The sequence below is a fragment of the Capsicum annuum genome, chromosome 12 (assembly GCF_002878395.1).
Source record: "Capsicum annuum cultivar UCD-10X-F1 chromosome 12, UCD10Xv1.1, whole genome shotgun sequence".
Taxonomy (NCBI): Eukaryota; Viridiplantae; Streptophyta; class Magnoliopsida; order Solanales; family Solanaceae; genus Capsicum; species Capsicum annuum.
This window is the reverse complement of record NC_061122.1, coordinates 162771260-162790266: the sequence shown is the minus strand read 5'-3', so window position 1 is coordinate 162790266 and position 19007 is coordinate 162771260. Positions and strand designations below refer to the sequence as shown.

The 19007-nt window shown below is 38.6% G+C and overlaps 1 pseudogene; it reads right to left on the bottom strand.

Moving 5' to 3' along the window:
• Positions 1-811: 811 nt before the first annotated feature.
• LOC107849148 overlaps positions 812-19007 on the bottom strand; it is a 43304-nt pseudogene continuing 25108 nt past the window's right edge.

Genomic DNA, 19007 nt, shown 5'->3' with positions numbered 1-19007 from the left:
TCCACCATTCTCAAATGTCATAACGTTCTGTTAACCCACATTATTCTTAATCTGCATCAAGATGGGGTCCAAAACCCGCTTTTTCTTCACCTCTACACTAATAGAGGACTTCACCAACTCTTGTATAATCACATCTTTATCATTGGAATCCAAAAGACGAACTCCAAGGTTAGCCAACTGGTAAATGTCCTTCACTAATCTTTGCTTCTCACTATCCATATGAGCCAACCTACCTTTGGAAAACCTAATAAGTGTATCAAAAACCACATTAGCCTTACTTGGATGGTACTGGAGACTCATATCCTAGTCCTTGAGCAACTCAATCCATATCCTTTGCCTAGGATTCAACTCCATCTAGATGAACACATACTGCAAGCTTTTATGATCTGAATAGATATCAATATGAACCCCATACAAGTAATGACACCAAACCAACAAGCTGACAAAGTTCTCCTATAAATTCCTTATCAAATATGAAGGTCTCCCTAATACTGCAACAAGCTTAGTCAGGTCATCAACGTGACTGTTGTTACCACTTAGAAGAACTGATAACACAAGAATAATATCAGGATAAAAAGGTAAAAATTACCAGTGAATTAACGGTAAACCTAACAATCGATAATCAAATTGTATTAGTTGCATAGATTAGGTTGGAAAATTACAAGCAGATCACATTTTGGTCAATAAGGTAATATTATAAAAAATATTTATACATTTCAATATTAAATCTTAATACATAAGCTACTGCAAAGATAGGGTGGTGAGATAAGTTAAATATAAAGTGCAAAAGAAAGAAAGCATAGTTAGCATTTCAACCTGTTCCATCATTGGCAATATCAACCCCATCAAAGCTTAGGATTACATTAGATGGCATCAGTATCATAGACTCGAGAGCCGTAGGGTCGATTTTTCTTTTACAGACACCTTTCTGATCATGTTTCATTCCCATTGATAAATGCAGATCTGGATTTTCCATCTTTTGCCACTCAACCCTAAGAATGGGAAACCCTGGGGAAAAATAAAAATAATGATAATATGCCAAAAAGACATTACAAAAATAAAAAAGTCAAATGGGCATTAATTGTATATAGTAGCTTGTCCAATTTTGACAAAAGTAGTTGCACACTTTCAAGTTACATTATGAGAAAATAAAAGAAGATGATCCTTATGCATCACGCATAAAGGTATTCATATTATAGCACATTAAAATAGTGTCAGTGGCTAGTAACCTAGGACATGCATTCTATCCATCTTTATCTTATTTTCAATTATTTGTAATAGTTGGCATGCATGACTTATACATGTCTCGTTGTATCAACTTTTTCTGACACTAAAAATTTCACTTAGCCATTCATTTTGAAAACATCAAAATTCTATTACTTTGCTTTTATTTTTAATATATAAGGAAGCATCATAACCGTATCGAATATGCAGATTAGCATATTATCCTCATTATTTGTAGACTCAGGAAAATAGTTCAAGTTTAGTGCAACTTATGATCCCACCTAAATATAACTTCTTAAAATAAATAAAATTGTAACCTTTGGGTTTTAGAAAGAATCCTTTGTAAATCATAAGTCTTTGATGAAGAGTCCTGATGTGTCGTGGTTTCATGGCACATTCGATGCTTAAAAGGGTGAAATTATGCATTGACTTAGGTTGTTTCATCGGATATGATGTGTGATTTGTATGTATTGCAGGTAAATTAGGTCACAAGTGGTGTTTGACTGGAAAAAAAAGAAAAAGCTCAGAAAGGTTGAAGTACTGATCAAGCTATGAGTCATTAAGTCACCTTACGACTCGTATCCAGACTCATGAGGATAACAGTAGCAAAAGCTAAGCAGAACTAAAGGAGCTAAGTAAAGACTGACCATGACTCATAAGGAGTAACTACGAGTTGTGGTGCACAACCTTGATGAAAAGAGTAGAAAAAACTGAGTTTCAGGAGTAAAATAATGGCTGACCATGACTCATAAGGAGTGACTACGAGTCATAATGAGAACTGTGGATAAAAGTCCTTAGGATTGACAAATAATGCTCTAATGGTAATGAGTGACGACCACGAGTCGTAAGGTCAGAGTATGGCTCATAGAGAGGAGCCATACTAATAAAAGACTCAACAATGCTGAAAGAAAAAGTTCACTGGAGTGACTACGACTAGCAACATACTACTAGTAAGGATACATGACGAGTCGTGACCACTAAAGACACAAAAGAGCTACGATAACAGGTAACGAGTAGTAACTAGTCCTAACGACTCATTGCCAAAGGTGTAACCAATGCCGATATAGTTTTTCTATTTTTTTTAATTAGGTTTCCTTTGTTATTTTAAGATACTATAAATTACCTTGGGTTATGCTTTTATTATCTTACATACTTTTGATAAATTCCTTAACTGCTGTGATTGCGCATATTGTAATCTTCTTTATATTAATTGTCTTCTAAGCTACTGCAGAATCTTGGAAATTGCCTATATTCGAGATCATTCTCAAAAAGGAGTTTGAGATTGGAAAAACGAATTATGATAGTGATTCAAGGATATCAACCCTCGTCTAATCTACTTGAGACCCAAAGGTGATAGTTGTACTGGGTCAAGGATAAGGTTTAGAAATATAATGCCCTGAGACTTTAAAGGTGTAGGGTGAGATTTATCAATGTGTTCACAAGACTGTTGGTAATGCATAGCTTGTCAGACTTTGTATGCAGAGCAGTGGGATAGGTGAATTGAACACAAGAAACTTATGGAGTTAGAAGCTAGGGGAACACAGTCCTAGTGTTCAAGCTCTATTTTCTATAACCTAAAGCACTCAAGTTCGGTTACGTTACGTATTACTGTGACTTTCAAATTCTAGAATTTACTTTTCCACACTGCCCGTGATTTTATCAAGTTTGAGACATAATTCCACACATTTCTTTGTGTTTGACCCCAACCAGGTTTGGGTTACTATATTTGACATCGACCAAGGCATACTTCTTTAGAGGTTTGTTTTTTGTACAAGTGAAAGTGTATCATGGCCACGATTTAGGGATGAGGAGGAATATTCAGATCCCCCTTGAGGATATCGAAAGAATGAAGACTACTTTGTTATGTTTTGGGCTTCGGGTCACTTTTGGGCCCATTGTGTAATAAATAGCCCATGGCTATAAATAGATAGTTTTCTTTCATTTTTAGGTAGATTATTTTGGATATGTTTTGAAATACACTTGCGAGTGTTTATGTTAAGCTTTTTGGGCGCTTACGAATTATCTAAAAATATGGGTTGTGAGGGTTTAAATTCCCTCTCAGTCTTCGTAGAAGAATTGGTGCTTGTAGTCGGATTATGTTTGAGGGCCTCAATTTAGTATGTTGTGGTTTGCTTTTGTTCCTTCTCTTATGTCATTCCATCTATCCATTACGTTATTGCTTTATTTTATTTTGTTGTCCTTTTTTTTGTTTTGTTTCTAATTTCGTGTTTTACATCTCATATTATTTGGTATCAGAGCCGACCTTAGAATCGTTACCACGATTCTAGTCTTGGGTCTCGTTGTGTTGGAAAATCGAAAATCCAAAAAAAATTTTACTATTCATATTTTTGCCATTAGGTCAAACTTTGAGTCTTTGATTTTATTGTTTTTATTGTATTTTGGTGGTAGATTCTTATTCTCTAACACCATTAGAGTCTAAACGTTGAATTTAAGATTAATTGTAGGGGAATCGGAGGGTCTACCAATGAATGAGAAGCTTAAGTTTGAAGGTTGAAGGTGGAGTTAAAATTTGAAATTTTTGGTTTAGAATCTGAGGAAATTGATGCTTGGAATGTTTTAGAAGGTTTAAAATAGCCTGCCTAAGTTCAAATTTTCACCATATTTCGAGCAAAGGTTAAAGATTTAGAGCATTTTGAAGTTGTTGGTGTTCTTGAGTGTTCTTGGAGAAATTCAAATCTTCAAGGGGAATTTTCTTCAAAAGGTGGTTGTTTATTCCTTAAAAGTGAATAAAATGGTTTAAAAAAGTATTTGTACAAGTACCTTAATAACATTCCACAAGAGAGTACAAAAGGGGACCATTTAGATGGCAAAAGGGCCATTTGAAGAGAGAGGGGCGGGTGACCTGCCTTGTATCTGTGCCCAAGATGCTCTTGGTCTGCTCCAGCAGGTCCAACGTATCTCTAACCAGTAGGAGGTGGTCCTCCTGCATCCAAGGTGAGATTGACAAGCACCCCACCTTCTTTAACAACCCCCCAAATGCACCTCAACACAGAACCCCTCAAATTGAGCATAAATCAGCCCCAACGCATCCCAACACAATTCAACACTTCTCCAACATCAATTCAACTTTTAAATCACTTATTATCACTTCAAAACTCCATTAAACTAGGTTCAAAAACATCAATTTCATATCTTAATTCCTCCTTTCATTTCTTTGAATCTTGAAACTAATTAACAATTAAGCCATAATCTCTTAGTTGTTCAATTAGTTTTTGTTTGCTCTTCTTTTGTGTCTTTGTTTCTTGCATATTTTCCTTTTCTTATATTTTGCTTTCTTAGTTTAGCACTTGAAATTCAAGTTCTTCAAGTCCTTCACATATTAATGAAGTCATATACGTTAAGCAACCAAGACCAACAAGTTGAGCTAAATTATGAGCCAAACCAAACACTTGGATTGAGAGTGTTAATTCCACTAACTTTAACTTTGTTGCTAGTTGTGTTTGAGTGTCTTGTTGATAGGCACTATGGAAATGGATGATGAAATCCAGCCTACTTCAAGCGGGTCAAGCTTTGACACCTTGGTCGAGGCAATAATGGGAATGCGGCAAGATGTGATGAGAAGTTGTCCACTTTGGAGGAGAGTGACGAATTTTAATGGAAGGATGGTGAGTGTGGAAGGAAACCATAATTCTTCCAATGCTACTCCTCAACTCCACCTCTGAGCATACTCAAGTATGCAAGTTCAATAGAATTCGGCTACCATCTCTCCTAGAACTCTCCGCCATATATTCTACCCTCCCCACAAGTAAGTGCTCCCTTTCCTATCACTACTACTACCGAGCAAACTCCACGACATGTAGCCCTACCACTACAATTCAACCAACAAACCCTCCAAAACACCACCCAAGCTCCCTAAATCCTTACTCCATCCTATCAAACACCCCCAATTCAAGTTCCAAACTACCAAATTCCCCAAGGATTGAACCTATAAAGCTTCAATCCACTTTACTACCCACCCTATCAAGTACCTCAAATCCAAATACCACACTACCAAAGGAGACTAAATCCGAATCCATCCTACCAAGCTCCACTTAACCAAATGCCACCAAACCAAGCCGTTGGAGTTTAAGAGGAATTTGTAGGACATGTTGAAGGAGGTGGTACATATGGTGCCCAAGGGCATGTACCAAGAGACCAAGGTGGCTATGGAGGTTGTGATATAGGTCTCAATTCTATCAATATCACTGTTTCTAGCTTTCATAAAGGTAGAGATCTCGAAGGGTACCTTAAATAGGAGTTGAAATTTGATAGGATCTTCCAAGCTAATAATTTTCCCGATGTTAAGAAAATTTGAAGGATATGCTTTGACTTGGTGGGAATCGGCTAAGAGAATAAAAGGGATCGTTCATGAAGGTCAATATCCACCATGGGATATTATGAAGGTCCTTATGAGAGCTAAGTATGTACCGAAGAGATATAGACAAGGGTTACTTGCCAACTTATACAATTTGAGACAAGAAGACAAGAGTGTTGAAGCATACTATGATGAATTTCAAAATCTACTCTTGAAGATTGATTACAACGAAGATGAAGAGCACACCAAGATCCTATTTAATGTAAGATGAATCAAGATATTGCCTCTCGAATAACAATACATAAATTTGCCCGGATGGATGATCTTTTAGAAGCGGCTATTGATTTTAAGAGAGATATCAAGTTGGAGAAGGAGGCAACTAAGCCTAAGGTGGGGAATCAATTGTCCTCCAACTGGAGTCAAGGCTCCGACTTTAAGAAGACTTTTGAGAAAAAGACCATTGAGAAGAGTGCTCCAAAGTATCCACCTAGAGAAGGAGGTAATCCTAATCTTTAGAGTACTCAATAATTTAAATGTCAAGGATGGGATCACCAAATAAGTGAGTGTCCAACAAGAAGAGCCAACATACTTCGAGAAGGTAATCCATACTGAGAAGATAGAGTATAGCATGAGGAAGGAGTTGGTGATCTTAATGAAAATGTGGAGATTGATGTGAATCCACGTGATGGGGATCTTACCATTCCAAATTTGCTAGCCAACAAAGTGCCGATGGCGGAAGTTTGGCCTAAAAAAAGTGAGCTTAGCGTCCACCTTACTTGGCTACACATGTTATGGTCCCTACCACTTCTATGAACTCCACGGAATTCCTTGATCTTGAACATGATGAACTTTTGAATTTGAGGATAAATTCTCTTCAAGAAGGAGAGGATGATACAAGTAAAAGTGCATCAAGGCCACGGTTTAGGGACAAAGAGGAATATCAAGATCCCTCATGAGGAGATAAGAATAATGAAGACTACTTTGTTATGTTTTAGGCTTTGAGTCAGTTTTGGGCCCAATAGCTTTCAGGGTCACTTTTGGGGCCATTGTGTAATAAATAGCCCATGGCTATAAATAGCTAGTTTTCTTTCATTTTTAGGCAGATGTTTTGGATATGTTTTGAAATACACTTGTGAGTGTTTATGTTGAGCTTGTTGGGAGCTTACAGATTGTTTAAAAATGTGGGTTGTGAGGGTTCAACGTCCCTCTCGGTCTTCGTAGGAGAATTGGTGCTTGTAGTCAGATTACATTAGAGGGCCTCAATTTAGTATATTGTGGTTTGCTTGTGTTTTTTCTTTTGTGTCATTCTATCTATCCTTTACGTTATTGCTTCATTTTCCTTTATTATCCATATTTTTGAGTTGTTTCTAATTTTGTGTTTTACATCTCGTATCAGTTTTTAGGCGACATCAAATTTTGCGCCATTGTCGGGAAATAAGGTGTTGAGTTATTGATTGGATTAGCTGAAGTTTCAAATTTTTATTTTCTATTTTTAGTTGGGTATACACAGATGTTTGCCTAACACTAGGAGTCAAGGCCATCCCTTGCTCCCATTGAATCCTAAACCGAGTGAGATTGCTACAGCTGAATCGTACGATGACAAAACCAATATGTGCATGTTATTTAAAAGGGGTTTGGGATGACCCATATGCATTACCTCCCTTTGCTTCAAGTGATCCACAGAATGTTGCTAATAGATAAGATGGAGCAGATGTTAGCAGAAGTGGCTAACCAGAGAAGGGAGGTTGAGGAAGCCCATTTAGCTAAGTAGGCAGAGCTAGACTGACCAAGATCGATAGTTGATCGTCGAGTAGGACTCGACGCTAATTGAGATAAAGCATGAGGTGGCAGAGCTCAAGTAATACCGACATATTAGTATTTACAGTCGTATATGAAGATGAGGATATGGGATATGTTGAGTCTCCTGAGATGGGAGAAATCATTCCTCTTGCTTTATTACCAAATGTTAAGTTCGATATTACCAGTGTAATGATTCAGCTGCTGAATTTAAAGGGTGTATTTTTGGGGTAATCGATGGATGATGCGAATATGGATCTTGCCAATTTTACTGGGATTTGCACTTTGTGTACCATTCTAGGGGGGATTAGAAAACATTGAGACTGAAGTTGTTCCCATTGTCGTTGGCTGGAGAAGCATTATTGTGGTTGGGGAAACTTCCTAGAGGCTCAATCATGACTTGGAACAAGTTGTATAAATAATTTTTGAACCATTTCCTTCCCAATACCAGGATGCTAAGCTAAAAATAAAATTTACAACTTTAGGTAGTTGACCGACGAGTCCATGTATGAAGCGTGGTTTCAGTTCAAAAAGAAGTTAAGCATGGTACCTAATCACTGCATTCCAGGGTCTAATTTGCTGGAGATATTCTACAGAACCCTGACTATTAGCTCTAGTGTGATGGCAAACAGAACATTTGGAGGAGCATTTATGTGTCTGCGCTAGGAGATGGCACAGGAAATGCTAGATGAGAACTTGGCCACTAACCGAGAATGGCACACTAGGGAGGCTGATAAAGGTGCTGGTACGTATGTCATTAGAGCTGCTAGTGACTAAAAAGTTGGTATGATTTGGTAGCAGAAGAAGTTGCACAGCTTAGAATGGAGATTTGGTTGTTCACAAAACAATTTGCAATAATGAATTCCGAAAAATGAATGTAGTAAGGCACAAAGGTCTTCTTCCAGAGCTTATGGGTCTGATGTGGATGAGGAAGCTAAGTATTTGGATCTAGAATTGGCAGTTTTCTGAAGGGCAAGGGAACCAAGGTCAGAACTATTATGGTGATAGAAACCAACACAAAAGCAGAAAGCACAATGGTGATTGAAACTGTGAAGATGACTTTAAAGAGAAGAGTGACAGATATATTCCACCTAGTGGTCGTGATACCTTGTTTAGAATAGAATCAATGTTGCCCAAACTGTTGAAAGGACAAGAGAGTCAGGCGAGCTATCTTAAGAAGTTTAAAATGGATATATCAGGGTTAAACCAGAAAGTTGAGTCGCATGCCACTGCGATAAAACAACTGGAGCAGCAGTTTGGCCAAATGTCGGCCACACTGAATCATAGGCAGCCAGTCACTCTCCCAGAAATATAATGCAAAATTTAAAAAATAATAGTCATTGTTATGCCATTACCACTCAAAGTGGTAAAACCATCATATATCTCCCCATGCCTGCTGCAGAAGCACCAAGGAATGATGATGATGAGATTTATGTTGATGAGACACCTATAACAGAATCTGAAACATCAAAATATATTAAACATATTAATGATAAGAATAAAAGGAAGGAGAAGGTTGAAGAGACGGTATTAAGGACAATTCCGAGGCCTCCCCCATATTTTCCTCAAAGGCTGAAAAAGAAATAAAAAGAAGGTAAATATCAAAAGTATCTATCAATATTGAAGGAACCATTTGTCAATGTTCCCCTTTTTGAGGAATTGGAGCAAATGCTTGGATACACGAAGTTCGTGAACGATTTGGTCACTAGGAAGAGGACGGTGAGTTTTAAGCCCGGTGATAATGTGCACCATTATAGTTGTTAGAATGCGAGTAGAAATATGAATAGTATATACAAAATCCTACTTGGAAAAGGATTGTACTATAGTGTCTATAAATAGGGTCTCGATGTAATTATGTAAACACACCATTCAATAATATTTTTCTCTATTAATTCTCACATGGTATCAGAGCATTGGTGAGAAACATCAGAAAAAACCCTCAATCACGCTAATTTCAGTGTCTGATTTACATCATATTTAATTTTGTGGGTTATGTGAAAAATACAACACCACCAAGAGGATCAAAATAATCAGACAACAAAAAGCCTACCAAATAGCTAGAAAAGTAACAGCCACATACCCCCATATGCCGGCCGAAGTCCCGTAATTTTGGTGAGATTTACTTCACGCGTCGGCGCGTGAGCACATCTCCAGTTGAATTTTTGACTTTTTCTTTTTTCTAGTGGGGTGGCCGATCTATTCTGACTCTAGCCACATACCCTTTTCCAGATTCCTCCAAGTATTTAGAGATTTCAATCATCGAAACCTAAATTCCAGCGACTTCATAATTTTTGGTAACTATTTTCTGGTTCGAGCAACTGTTTCTTGGGGATTTCAAGAAAAATTACCAAGATGTGTTTTGGGCATGATATTTTTTGCTAAGAAAATATAGGAATTTGAAGTTCAAGTACTATGATCACTTCCGAAACTTTAATGGGAACTTTAAATTATTTAGTGCTTTCCTCAATTGAGTTGTGGTGCAAAGGTCAAGGTGTTCAAGATCACATAACGAATAAGGCTAGTATGGTAGATGTAGATGAAAAAGCAAAATCTAGAATGGAAGATGCAAAAGCTAAAGAGCAATAGGAGAATGTTGACGCTCAATTATGTAGTCTTTTATGGCGATTTATTAATTCCAAGTTGATACCCTTGTTTTGTTTATTCCAGACATGTTATTTAGTTTGGGAAAAGACTCATGCTTTATACATTAATAACATATCTCATTTTTATGATGTGATAGCTCGAATGACTAACTTAAAGAAACAGGAATCTTATATGTCTACTTTTTTAGGACAAGTACAAGCTGTCATGGAAGAATTTGATACATTGATGCCCGTCAATGCGGATATAGAAAAACAACAAGAGCATAGACAGATGTTATTTTTAGTTCTTACACTTGCTAAACTTTCTACAGACCATGATGTTGTATGTGATTAAATTTTTGCTAGCCCTGCGGTTCCTATAATTAATGAGTTATTCTCTCGTCTGCTTCGTCTTGCCGTGCCTCCCAGTCACAAAGTAGCTTCATCACCCATTGTTGACTCTTCTATTCTTGCATGTCAAACCATAAAAAAATAAGCATAGCCTATGAAAAATTGGTGAGGAGGAGGTCGTTTTGGAAAATCTCGATCAAAGTGTAGTTATTGTCATAAAATTGGACACACTCAGGATATATGTCATAGTTTGCATGGTCCACCACCCAGTTTTGATCCTGTTGTTGTAAAGAAATATAATGAGTTCCGTCGGAATCGAGCAAGTAAGCAGATATCTCCATAGCCTAATCGACCATCCAATAATACTCATACTGCCTAAATAGAATATGATGAGTTCCTTCAGTACAGGGCAAGCAGATATCTCCACAAGTAGCCTCATTTGCCTCGTCTAATGCTTCTGTTGATAGTAATCCTTTTGCTTGTGTTTCACAGTCTATTACTCTTGGATCATGGGTTGTGGACTCAGGTGCTTTTGATCATATTCTTGGTAAAAAACACTTTTGTCTAATATTATTTATTCATAATCTCTTTCTGCTATTACTTTAGCTAATAGGATCCGAACAAAACCAAAAGGAATTGGAAAAGCCAAACCCCTATCTTCTATCACTATAGACTCTGTTCTTTATGTCCCTGGTTATCCTTTTAATCTTGCATTTGTTAGTCGTTTGACACGTGCCCTTAATTATGGTATAACTTTTTAATGACTCTTTTCTAATGCAAGATCGCAATACGGGGCAAAAGATTGGTGCAGGACATGAATCACAAGGCCTTTACCATCTTACCTCTTCAAATTCCTTCCCAACATGCTCTGTTACAGGCCCTCCAGACCTATTTCACAAATGTTTGGGTCATCCGAGTCTATCCAAACTACAAAAGAAGGTGCCTAGTTTGTCTAGTTTATCCATATGAGATTGTGAGTCATGTCAACTTGGGAAACACATCCGTGCTGCTTTCCTATATAGTATTGAGAGTCGTTCAGAGTCTATTTTCTCATTAGTACATTCTGATATTCGGGGTCCTAGTAGAGTCAGTTCACCTTTAGGTTTTCATTATTTTGTTAGTTTTATTGATGATTCTTAAGGATGTACTTGGGTTTTGTTAATGATAGATCGTTCTGAGATATTTTCTATTTTCAAAAGTTTTTGTGCTGAAGTACAAACTCAATTTGGTGTTTCTATTCGTACTTTTCATAGTAATAATACCTTAGAATACTTATCTTCTCAGTTTCAGGAGTTTATGACTCATCACAGAATTGTTCACCAGACATCTTATTTGTACACCCCTCAAAGGAATAGTATAGCAGAAAGAAAAAATAAGCATCTTTTTGAGACTGCTCGCACTCTTCTCATTGAATCCCATGTTTCTCTCTAATTTTAGGGTATTTCAGTCCTTACATCTTGTTATATAATTAAGCGAATGGCATGATCTTCCATTCAGAATAAGGTTCCCCATTCTATATTATTTCCACAGACACATCCCCCTCTCGGTGTCTTTGGGAGCACATGTTTTGTTCATAACTTAGCCCCTGGAAAGGATAAATTAACCTCTCGTGCTCTCAAGTATATCTTTCTTGGTTACTCTCAAGTTCAAAAAGGGTATCGTTATTATTCACCAGATCTTCATCGCTACTTTTTGTCCGTGGATGTCACTTTAAGCCCTTATGATACTTTTATATTCAAAAGGATGTCATTCAGTTTGTGCCATGCTCCAGCCATATTTCATAGATGTATGATGTCTATATTCTCTAACATGGTGGAAGACACCATTGAGGTCTTCATGGACAATTTTTGTGTAGTTGGTGATTCTTTTGTTGACTGTTTGGTCCACTTGACCAATGCTCTCCATAGATGTGAGGAATGCAGCTTGGTCTTGAATTGGGAGAAAGGACATTTTATGGAAAAATAAGGTATCATTCTAGGGTACAAGATCTCAAAAAGGGGCATCGAGGTAGATAAAGTAAAAATCAAAGTAATTAAGAAGCTGCCACCACTAGTCAAGGGTATTCAAAGTTTTTTGGGTCATGCTGGCTTTTACAGGCTGTGCTTCTTCAAGGATTTCTCGAGGATCACAAAACCTCTATGCAAGCTTCTTGAGAAAGAGGTAAACTTTATTTTTTATGATGCAAGTAGAAAGGCTTTTGAGTGCCTGAAGGAGCGGTTAGTGTCAGCTCCTATCATTGTGTCCCTGATTATTCCATGCCATTTGAGATCATGTGTGATGTGAGTGGTGTGGCTTTGGGTGCTGTCCTAGGCCAAAGGCGAGAAAAAATCCTTCACCCAATTTACTATGCCAGCAAGGCATTAAACCCAACACAAAAGAACTACACAGTGACTGAGCAAGATTTGCTTGCAATGGTTTTTGCCTTCGAAAAATTTTGGTCCTATTTGATTGGGACTAAGGTCATAGTCCATACAGATCATGGAACTTTGAGATTCAAAATGGCAAAGAAAGATGCAAAACCAAGATTGATTCATTGGGTACAGGCATGAAAAATCAAGCAGCAGATCACTTGTCTAGACTTAAAGAAGAAGCAATACAGGAAGTGTGGGATGGGCTTGAAATCGATGATACTTTCCAGGACGAGCAGATTTTGGCAGCATCGCAAAACTTAATTCCCTAGTTTACTGAATTCGTCAATTACTAGGGGAGTAATTTTGTTCCGGAAGACTTACCCTTCCAACAGCAGAAGAGATTTATGCATGAGGTAAGGAAGTTTTTTTAAAATGGGCCTTACCTATTCAAGATTTGTTTGATTGGAGTTATTCGTAGATGTATCCCGGAGGTGGAGATGATGAGTATTCTTGAGGCTTGTCATGCTTCACCTGTTAGGGGTTACCATAGAGGAAACCGCACAACCCACAAAATCTTGCAATGTGGGTATCACTAGCCTACAATCCATAAGGATGCTCATGACTTTGCACTAGTCTGTGACCTATGCCAGTGTCAAGGCAATATTTCACGATGCTATGAACTCCCTATGACCCCTATTCTTGAGTTGGAGTTGTTCGATGTGTGGGAAGTTGACTTCATGAGTCTGTTTGTGAGCTCCCATGGTATGAATTACATTCTGATTGCGGTTGACTATATGTCTAAATGGGTGGAAGCGGTAGCTCTACCCAACAATGAAGGTAGAAGTGTCACCGCATTTCTAAAAAAGAACATCTTTTCTCGATTTGGTAATCCATATGAAATTGTTAGTGATGACGAGTCGCATTTCTATAATTGTCAGTTCAAGAGCCTACTTGAAAAATATGGTGTGAAGCATTAAGTTACAACACCTTACCATCCTCAAACGAGCGGGTAATTTGAGGTCTCCAATAGAGAAACCAAGTCCATATTGGCGAAGATTGTGAATGCCAATAGAATTAATTGGTATCGAACAACTTACAAGACACCCATAGATGCCTCTCTATATCATCTTGTGTATGTATGGCATGGCATGCCACTTTTCTGTTGAACTTGAGCACAAGGCATTATGGGCGCTGAAGAAGCTGAACTTTGAGTGGCATGATGCAGCTAAGTTGAGGATGAGCAATGTCAATGAGTTGGATAAGTTCCAACTTCGTGTTTATGAGAGTTCTGCTCTGTATAAGGAGAAGATGAAGATATATCATGATCAAAAAATTGAGAAAAGAGTGTTTTAGCCCAGTGATCTGGTCTATTGTATAATTCAAAACATTACTTGTTTCCAATAAAGTTGAAGGCTAGGTGGTATGGACCATTCACCGTGGTGAGGATGTTCCCATATGGTGCTATAGAGCTGAAACGTGATAGTAAAGCCCCATTCAAGGTGAATGCACAAAGGGTGAAGCAGTATTGTAAAAGGCGCTCGTCATATCGCCAATGGCAAATGACGAGGTGAGGCAAGGCATAGTCGCCTCTTATTGTCGTGGCGTTGCAAAATCCAAAAGGTAATGCCTTTTTAAGAAAGGCGACATGGCGAGGCGAGTCAGTGAGATACCGCGTCCCCTTTTCAATTTATTTAAGAAAATTAGGGTTTTAGGATTAAAAGCTAATTTTAGGGCTCATTTTCCCATTTTGTCTCTACCAACTTACTCGATTGGCGACTGTGAATGCTACCATCTACCATCTAACAAGTCTGACCTCGACTTCGAAAACCGATGGTAACTACTCCGACGACTCCAGCTACTCCGAAAGTATCAATTTCTATTATTTTTTCTTCTTCTTCTAAATCCATCGACTCCATCTACTCAATTGGCATACCAATTTCTTTTCTTCCTTTTTTTCTCTTCTTCTTCTATTTTTTTCCTCTGTAAAAGTAATACAGTGTTACACTGTCACTGTAACAGACAAACAGTAACTATATATGTATTTGTTGGTTTTAATACAATTAAAAACTGAAAATTGAGATGAGCTAGAAGAAGAGAGACGTAGAGAAGTTTATTTTTCTTTTCTGGTAAAAGCTACATATTATTGATCATCAACTCCTACTTAAATAGAGTTATTACAACCAAAAATATATTAAACTTACCATAAAAGAAAACCTCTTTGCTACCAAAAATAATAACTAATCAGTTTCCTACGAAATATAAAAATCCTAATTTGACTAGAAGTTGTATGTAAAAAAGTTGGAGAAAAATAAAAAATCAATCACGTGCATTCTTCCTTAATGCAACTTTTAATACTTCTCCTTGCTTTAAGAACTGCAAAATTTTGTATTCTGTCTTGGGATCTCCGCACTTGATAATCGAAAGTGACCTTGTGAATAAATCTACAGATTCATCTTTTGGCTTGTAGTGAACTAAACTCACTTCTTGTCTTGAATGCATCCAACAACAACAACAACAACAAGCCCAGTGTATTCCCACACAATGGGGTCTTGGGAGGGTAAAATGTACATAGTCCATACCGCTACCCCCAAAGAAGTAGAGAGGCTATTTTCACTAGGGTCATGTCCTCGATAAGATGAAGCTCCTCCATGTCATGTCTAATCACTCCCCTCTAATATTTCTTCGGCCTCCCTCTACTCCTCCCAATTCCATCCAAGGCTAGCCTCTCACACCTGCGAACTGGGGCATCCGAGCCCCTTCTCATTACATACCCAAACTATCTCAGCTTTCCTTCCCGCATCTTGTCCTCCACCTAAGCCACTCCTACCTTCTCCCGAACAATCTCATTCCTAACTCTATCCCGTCTTGTAAGCCCACACATCCAGTGCAATATTATTATTCTGCCACCTTCAATTTCTAATTATGGGATTTCTTGACAGGCCAACACTCCGCTCTATACAACATGACTGGATGGACTGCCACTCTATAGAATTTGCCTTTAAGTCTAAGGGGAACCTTCCTATCACACAACACTCTAGAGGAGATCCTCCACTTCATACAACCAAATCCTATACGATTAAAGACATCCTCGTCAATCTCACTATTCCCTTAAATCATAGACCCAAGATACTTAAAACTTTCCTTCTTACATACAACTTGGGAATCCAACCTCACCACCACTTCATCTTCCTGCCTTAAGTTGCTAAACTTGCACTCCAAATACTCTGTCTTGGACCTACTCAACCTGAACCCCTTAGATTCTAGGGTTTTTTTCCATACCTCTAATTTTTCATTCACACCCCACCGCGTCTCATCAATTAGCACTACATCATCTACAAATAACTTACTCCAAGGCACTTCACCTTGAATACTCTGCGTCAACACGTCCATCACCAGCACAAATACGAATGGACTAAGTGTCAAACCTTGATGAAACCTTGGCTCGATCGAAAAGTGTGCTGAGTCTTCTCCCGCCATTCGCACACAAGTCTTTTCTCCAGCGTACATGTCTTTAATAGCTCTGGTGTACGCCTTCGGAACCCTTTTCACCTCCAAGTATCTCCAAAGAACCTCCCTAGGGACTTTGTCATAAGCCTTCTCCAGATCGATGAACACCATGTGCAAATCCCTGTTTCTTCCCCTATACAGCTCCATTAATCTCCTCACCAAGTGGATTGCCTCTGTCGTTGAGTGACCATACATAAAACCAAACTATTTCTCCAAAATAGGCACGATCCTTCTCAATCTCCGCTCGACCACCTTCTCCTAAATCTTCATAGTATGACTCAACAACTTAATACCCCTATTGTTGTTTCAACTCTAAATGTTCCCCTTATATTTATATAACAGAATCATCATACTCTATCTCTAGGCCTCGGGTATTCTTGCAGTATTAAAAATATCATTTAACAATTCAATCAACCATCTTAAGCCTGCGCCACCCATAAACTTCCAAAAATCCACTGGAATCTCGTCGGGCCCCGTCGCCCTACCCTTCTCCATCCTATGAATAGCCTCCCTGACCTCCTCCACCTTGAAATGTCTACAGTAATTGAAATCATGGCTCTACTCCAAATACTCCATCTCCCCTAACTTAATGCCTCTATCCCCTTCCTCATTTAAAAGTCTATAAAAATACTCATGTTATCTCTTCTTAATATGAACATCCTCCACCAAAACTCTACCATCCTCCCTCTTAATTCACTTCACTTGGTCAAGGTCATGACCCTTCCGCTCCCTAGCCTTAGCAAGCCTATACAACTTCTTTTCCCTGCCTTTCTCCTCTAACTCCACATATAAGCTCTCAAAAGCTATTGTTTTAGCAGCCATAACTGCTAACTTAGCCTCCTTCTTTGCCACTTTGTAAACCTCCCTATTTACCCGCTTCCCCTCTTCATCTTTACTCTCAATCAACTTAACATACGCCCCCTTCTTTATCTTTAGTTTCTTCTTAACTTCTTTATTCCTCCACCAGTCTCCCTTATACCTTCTTGCCCGCCCCCTCGAAACACCCAACACTTCTCTAGCAGTCTCTGTGATGCAGCTGGCAGCCTTATCCTATCTAATATCCATGTCCCCCTTATACTCTAACACCCCTAGCCTTACCACCTTCTCTCTTCTCTCTAGTATGGTAACTGGCATCAAGCAATCCCACTTAATTTTAGGTCGATCCTCCCCGACCCTTCCCTTTTTTATCTTCTTAATAATCAAGTCCATCACCAGAAGCCTATGCTGGGTCGAAAGATGCTCACTCAAAATAACTTTACAGTCCTCACATAAAACCCTATCCCCCTTCCTAAGCAACATAAAGTCAATCTGAGCAGCTCCCTTGCCATTTTTATCACCAAAACTAAAACCTCTATACACATCATCATAACCTCCCAGAAGATCCCCAATGTGCCCATTAAATTCTCCTACAATGACAATCTTCTCCGAGCTAGGAATGCTTCTTACCACCCCATCCAACGCCTCCCAGAATCTTTCTTTCACCTCCTCTTCCAAACCCACTTGCGGCGCCTAAACACTTTACACATGTAGTGAAAACCCCTCAATGACCAACTTAATCATCATCAGCCTATCACTGATTCTCTTAACCTCCACCACCTACTCTCTAAGCTCTTCATCTACTAAAATTCCTGCTCTATTTCGATGCCTCTCACTCCCTGAGTACCACAACTTGTACCCATCCACCTTCCTAGCCTTAGACCCTACCCACTTAGTGTCCTAAACACAGGCAATGTTAATCCTTCTCTTCTTAAGAATCTTCACCAAATCTATGAACTTACCCTAAAAGGTCTCTATATTCCAAGACCCTACCCTTAACCTATCTTCTCTCGCCACCCACATAACTTTACCACCCCTTGTCGCACTAGCCCTACCATCTGACCTGGATTGTACATCCCCCCTGCCCTTTCGTCTTTACCCCACCCAAAATAACCCTCAACCCCAGCTCTCTCAGATATGACCCTATTCCACCATCAATCCTCATAACCACCACTCAAAAAATGAAAACCCCCAAGCCGACAAATAAATAAAGCAACCGTAGGAAAATAAGGAAAAATAGGAAAATAGTAAGAAAATAAAAGGCACATATATAATATTCTATCCGGACTAATATCTAGAAAAATACAACACTATGCACCATTACACAAAAACAGCTCATCAAAACTTAAATCACAAGCAACAGGGTAATACAAAGAATCTAAACGGTAAGAAATAACTAAATATCAAAGTTTAGATATCACCGGGGTACTCCTGTGTGCTGCTGGTTCAGGCAATTTTAGAGTCGAATCTAGTTGCCAGAATAGAGTCACCGGCAAACAGTTGCCAGTGCGTTGTCGGAGTTTGCCTGATCTTTTTTGGCTATTACCGTAAGTCTGGAATATGCTGGCCTGCTATATGTTGTTGTCTTAACCTATTATGACCAGTGCTTTCCCTTATAATATTACCGGAGTCGAGCCAGTGGAAACCCCTAATCCCATCGGTGATAACAGTAGGGAGAGTGTAACAAGGGATGGAAGAGAGAAAGAAGGGGTTGAGAAAGATTAGGAGAGAGAGAGAATAAGGAGAAAAAGTACCCACATGTTCTCGGCGCGTCTACGCCAGCACTGGTATCAAAGATGGCCGACCAGTCAATGCGAGCTGTACGGTTCAGACGTAGTGAACGTTAGGTCACAGTGTGAATGCTAGAGAGTGAATGTTAGAGCTTCTTTGTCTTGAATGCAACCCTTGACTATTAAATCCTTTTGGCATGTCTTCCTACTTCGTTTGCATCTTGAATTTGAATTTATCCATTTTATTTTTCTGAAACATAGATAACTCCTCCATTGCTTCAATTCCTCTACGAACATTAAAATCTCCTTTAAACCTAGGAGGTTCACATATTAC